Source organism: Aedes albopictus, chromosome 2, assembly GCF_035046485.1.
Source record: "Aedes albopictus strain Foshan chromosome 2, AalbF5, whole genome shotgun sequence".
NCBI classification, from domain to species: Eukaryota; Metazoa; Arthropoda; class Insecta; order Diptera; family Culicidae; genus Aedes; species Aedes albopictus.
Window position 1 is genome coordinate 459,232,717 of NC_085137.1, and position 6,321 is coordinate 459,239,037.

Genomic DNA, 6,321 nt, shown 5'->3' on the forward strand with positions numbered 1-6,321 from the left:
GAACAATTCTGAATAATTTGATTTTTTCAATCCTTATCATTTCAGCATAAAACGAATACAGATTGTATTGTTATCATTGCATCAATGGATATCGTATAATATGAACGATGCCATGAATAGTATTTTTCTATGCGGGTCTTCATCAACTCTCTCTTCTGCAAATTAAAGTGACAAGATGCAAATTCAATCGAACTTTTTTACACTTAGACGCTAGATTGCATCACAACCTAGTGATTTACGACCAAAAAGTGAAACCATACTTGCATCTTGTCACTTTAATTTGAAGAAGAGAGAGTCGATGAAGAGAACTCTCTCATGTTATTTTCGCCCTTATTTAAACTCAATCTAGAACTTTTCCATCAGGTGATGATATTGACGGTTTCCCCCCTTATCGAACGCGACGATTTGAATTCGTCGCGGATGAAACCGTCGCCAGAGCCGTCGCAGCCAATCAGCAGTCGTTTCTCTGATCTCACTAACACAAACAGCAGCTGAGGTGGTGATTGATTCGTTGCGATGATTCAGAAATGCCGACTGGAAGTTCGCAGCGCGTTTTGTTATGAAAGCAACACATAATAGTATGAACTCGATTTCTCCCAACGGGCCAACCCCCTGAAGAAAGCGTTAGTTCGTGAAGCCGCCGCCTTTGGTGGGGCGCCACAGGTTTGTTTACGAAATTTCAGTCTGCTGGCCAATCTGCTACGTGCGGAAGCGAACTTTGTCGTGCGAAGATAAATTCGTGAGCGAAAAACGATCATTTCCACATAATTGTTCAATGGGTTTCGTGTTCTTTGTTAAATTTACAAGATGCACAAGTATGAAAATACATTTAACCCATTTAAAACAACACTTAAGTCAATTAAATTTGAATGTCGCACCTGCTCCAAAAGAAAAATTCACTGTGTTTTCAGCCTTATGCAACCGCCGATTCAAATTAGCACCACGTCCAGCACCATATTTTTGGCTTCAATCCAGTTGTATGTGGATGACAGCCGTTTCATGGGGTTGCTCTTAGCCACCAGCTTTTTGCGAAGACATGTCCAAATGTTAGGATCTACAACGGATTAAATGTTATATCTATATCTATAGATACAGCTACCTATTTGAATATTTATTTATATGATTCGTAGATGCTTACCTTCAAGGGTGGCACTTAAGGCGAAACTGGATCCATTTCCTCACTTTTTGGTTTTTGATTTTTTATAAAATAACGAAGCAATATTTTCAAAATCAGTTTTCGTGCACATGTAGAGTATGGATCAAGGTATCTCCTGATTTTTTATCGTGGTGGAAAATGTTTTTCGTTTTCGCAGAAACCATTTTTGAATAAAAAATCACAAAAAATGGTTTCTGCAAAAATGGAAAACTTTTTCCACCACAAAAAATTCAGAAGATACGTATCTATCCTTGATCCATCACATCCTTGGTACCTTGATCCATACCCTACATGTGAACGAAACCCGATTTTGAAAATATTGCTTTGTTATTTTATAAAAATCAAAAACCAAAAAAATGAGGAAATGCTTCCAGTCTCGCCTTAATAGAAAACTCACTTTTTTGCACTTTCAACGCGAACGTACATTGCAGTCAGCCATGATGATAATGATCGAACGGCTGTGTTGACGATGAAAAAATGTAACAAACCAAAGTTTGGTTTGTTCGAATCAACTTTCAAACTATAATATTAGTTGTTTTTTCTCCAACCCAAATGTCATTTTGATTCAACCGCCACGATTGTTAAACTAACGGAATATGCTAGTTGTTGTGTATATTTGTAGGAACAACTAATTGACTGGTTTGTTTCAAACTGAAAACGTTGATTAAAAACAACAAAACTATAATTTGAAACAACTATTTTTTTAGTTTGTAAATCAACAAACGCGTTTGTTGATTTAAACTGCCCTGATTTATCTCCGTGTATAGGAAGAGCTCATTTTTCTGAGTATAACGTGATTTCATATCGTTCCAATACCTTACCTAAACAAAACAGTTTTTATTTTTGGGGATAGAATGACAGTTCAATCGATAAAATGATAGTTCATCCCGAACAAAAAAAAAAACCCATACAAACTTCCTATTTGCATTTGAGAGGCTCTCTTTGTTCACGTTCTCTTTCAATGGACTACCCGCTTTGCGCGCAGCCGCAGTTGTTCAGCAGAAATCAATTTAATTTTGTATGGCGAAATCAGGCCAAACATTTCAATAGGTCCTATCTGCAATTGAGAGGCTCTCTTTGTTCACTTGCTCTTTCAATTATTGCAATGTAATTGTACACTTTTTAACTACTTTTACAATACAAATCAAAAGACGATTGTTTTGACCATCGTTCAATGCAAGGCGATAATCATAATACAAATTAACAGCTGAGATATCAACGAAAGAGAGGGAAACCAAAGAGAGCCTCTCTTCTGCAGATAGGACCTTTAGACATGTTTGGCCTGAAATGCATCTAAACTTGAACTACTTTAAATACGAAGCTTTTCCCGAAAAAATATTTGGTAGGCTTAATAGTGGTCACCATTGTGCACAACCACTACCAAATATTTTTTCGAATAATGTGTTCCACTTTGAAGAATTTGCCTTTAGATGGTATTCGCCATACAATATTTTTGCGATTTACTTTTAGCGATTTTTCGCGCATAGAAGCTAGCGCCACATTGGTCGATGCGGAGAGTAGGAAAACAGCCGATGTAGTTAATTCATTATTGCAATGTAATGGTACACTTTTCAACTATTTTTGCAGTACATTTCAAAAGACGATTGTTTTGACTATCGTTCAATGCAAGGAGTGAATCATAATCAAGGGGTGGATCACTCTTTGGACATCTGATGCATCATCAAAATTGTTTGCATTCAAATGCATTTGAATGCATTCATTCATTCATTTAATAAATTGTCTACCCATGGCTTACTACAATGATTGACTGTTGGCAGTTGCCTGGGCAGTTGTCAATATCGATCTTCACGAGTTTCAAATAGTGCTAATTGACTAGCACATCGACACATCAATTTACTTTTGCCACCCAAAGATCTAGTAATATTCTATAAGCGTTCGATAATACTATTGGCAGGACGGTTATGTACTGATAGTAATACGATAATTGAAACAAAAACCCAGGCAAAAACCACCGGGTTTGTTTAGCCCGGCCGGTTCCTCGAGGGAGAAGAAATACAGGAAATTAGGCAATTGCTAACGAGCATTGGTGGCATGCGCAAATGAGGCATATTTTATTCCTTCAGATAAACGTTACCCAGCATTTTTCGTGCAAACTGCAGACCTTTTAGATGATTCTGTCCACAGGTATCATGTATCAGGTGTAATAAATTCCCTATTAGGCCGAATCATGTGCTCGGCAATTATGCTAGTTCAGATATATTATCAAAGGCCAATTGAATGGTAAGCAAATTGCCAAAATGGCATTGACTTTTCCGAAGTAATAAAACAATCTTTCCCTACTGCGTGAAGAACTAGCCTGATGTTCACTTAATATTAAAAGATTCTATTTTACTGTTTTATTTTTTGTTCAATATTACTTCTCATTCTATATATGGTTCTTCAGTTTAACTCCAGTTTAAGAGTTTCTATGTTCTCTGAGAAAGTTGCCCCAGCCAGCAGGTCGCAGCCAGACCCTCCCTGGACGTCCAGCACTACAGTCGGAACCCGCTCGTTGAGCCACAACCTCCACCCAACCAACGAATTCGATTCGCTAGTTGGGTGAAATGACAGCAGCACAAGGGGCGTGCGCATTGTTTTTTTTTTAATCATTTTTAGGTTGGAAGCAAAAAGCAAAATTTTTCAATTTGTTTCACATTTAGAGCAAAACTGATACGTTTTGCAAGATACATATATGGCCAATGCGAGAAATAATTATTTTCACCCATTTTTAGTCGGTGAAGTGAAAATATAGATGTTTATGAAACCACCTGGACCAAAAGCAAGCACAAAACGCTTTCAATGATCGACAAAATAAAGATTACCGATGTTTTGCATTTATTTCGAAGTAATTGTACATATTCTTTTTTTTAAAGAAATATGAAATAGAAATTCTTTTCGATTATCATTAAAGTTTAAGAAACCAAAAACTCATTAGCTCGCCCCTCGGAATAGGCTCCTAAAGGCCTATCTCAATTTCTGCATAATTCGATCAAGCATTAATTAAAACGACATGTTTACTCATTTTTTAAGTATTCCCGAATAGATTTTTACAATTCGTGGTATCGTGCATACTATAAGCTTTCTATTCACTGAATGATAATCATACAAGTAATGATTGCCCAATGATTAGATGATGTAAACTATAAAAATAGGATTTTTGAATATTGTTCATATATCATAGAACAAATGATAATGACACACTCAATGATAAATATACAATTTTGAATGGTTCGATTTGCCCAAATTTACTGGTTTTGGGTAAACAGCTTGGGTTAAACGGATGCAGAGGAGTTGCATAACAATTAGTGTATGCTATGCGCATGGTAGTGGTCATGGAAACCGCACAACGGGCTGCAATTCGATCACTCCGCAGCATATTTTGTCGCCCCTGTGTATCGTCTGCTAACTAGTAACTATCTCTTTGTACTGCAATAATGCATTCCTGATTGTTTGCAGGTCATCACCTAAGTATAACTCACCTTTCATGAAACAACAAAGTAGTGTGCGACCCGCATTGAGGCCCAAGACAAAAGTACCATCGTATCGTTCTCTGCATACTTCAACTTTTAAACTTTACAAAACTACCTTCTAAACACTCGCGAGCACATTGTCGATGTGGTCCAACAAGTAAAACACCTCACGAGAAAATAAAACGGAGTCACCATCAGCCCAGCAGCAGCCAACAGTTCAATTCCCAACTGTGTAACAAAAAATTCCTGCAGCACCAAAATAAACACAACAGATGACGTCACGAGCTTTGACAGAAGATGGATCTGCAGCAGGGGTGTATCATTTTTTAAGTCGGTAAAGCAGAGCTGTGGAATATTTCAGTTTTTGTTTTCATTATTCAGTGTATCATAAAATCAATGATAAAGTGATTATAACGTGTATAATTTGATGAAATTTTTGTTCGTGAAAATTGCCGTTTTTGAATGGTAACGATACTTAACAACCCATTCGGTCTATCATTCAAACTCTGGATATGATTCCTGGTATCATTAATATCATTCACATAATCATCAGTTTATGATCCATTTTCTGATTCCACGAATAATCAGAAAATGATTTACTGTATCACAGTCGTATGATATCGTTTTATTCGGGAGCCTAGTTAATACTCACGATTGTGGTCCAAAATTCATGTTTGAACTGCAAACAATAAATTGGCAAATATAGATCCTATGATCCTATCCATCACAACGGAGTTTTTATGTTTTGAACACTTTCGGTTTGACATTCGCGTATGTATTTCAATGCTAAGTTGATGAAAAAACATAAAAATGCATTTTCATGCATTAGATGCAAATCAAATGCATATGCAAAGAGTGATCTGCCCCTTGATCATAATACAAATAAACACCTGAGATATTAACGAAAGAGAGGGAAACCAAAGAGAGCCTCTCTTCTGCAGATGGGACCTTTAGACATGTTTGGCCTGAAATGCATTTTATAAATAGTTCCCGCACAGAAAGAAGTAATGTAATATGCATCGATGTAATTGATGCCGATGTACCGATTCACCGATGTAAGCGTGATTTTCAGATACAAAATCACACAAGTTCGATGCTATTTTACATCGGACTAAATATTACACATAATCAGAACCACCAAGCTCCTTTACACAAAATCTGTGTAATTTTCACATCAAGTGAATGTGAATATTACACACAAACAGCTGCAACTTACGCTGACTGTGTTGAAAATTACACAAAAAGATGCCATATCACAATCATTTTCGTGCAATATTAAATCTAGCAACACTTCCAGTCTTGTTTTGATTGTTTGCTCAAAATGGCAGCCGGTTGGTCGAGTTGAAGTTTTTCCGAATCTTTGGTAAGTTTTTTAGCATAATATTCTTTTGAAAGAAGTTTCAAACTTGCAGAAATTCATAAATTGTGTTATTATTCAACAGATGCGTCCACTGCTGCCCCGATAAAATCAGCAAAAATCAGCAAAATTTTTTTTTTAGCTGTGAAAAAAGTTTAGGGTGTGGTACGCTAATTAAAGTTTGATCCATAACAAGATGTTTCAGTATTTTTTTATTTGACAAAATTTTGTCCAAAATTTAATAGTGGACCCTGTGTACTAACAGCTTAAATTTACCGTGCACCGTTTACCGAAATCAATCTCTTGTCCCAACGATTGATTCGTTCCATGTCTCTGAA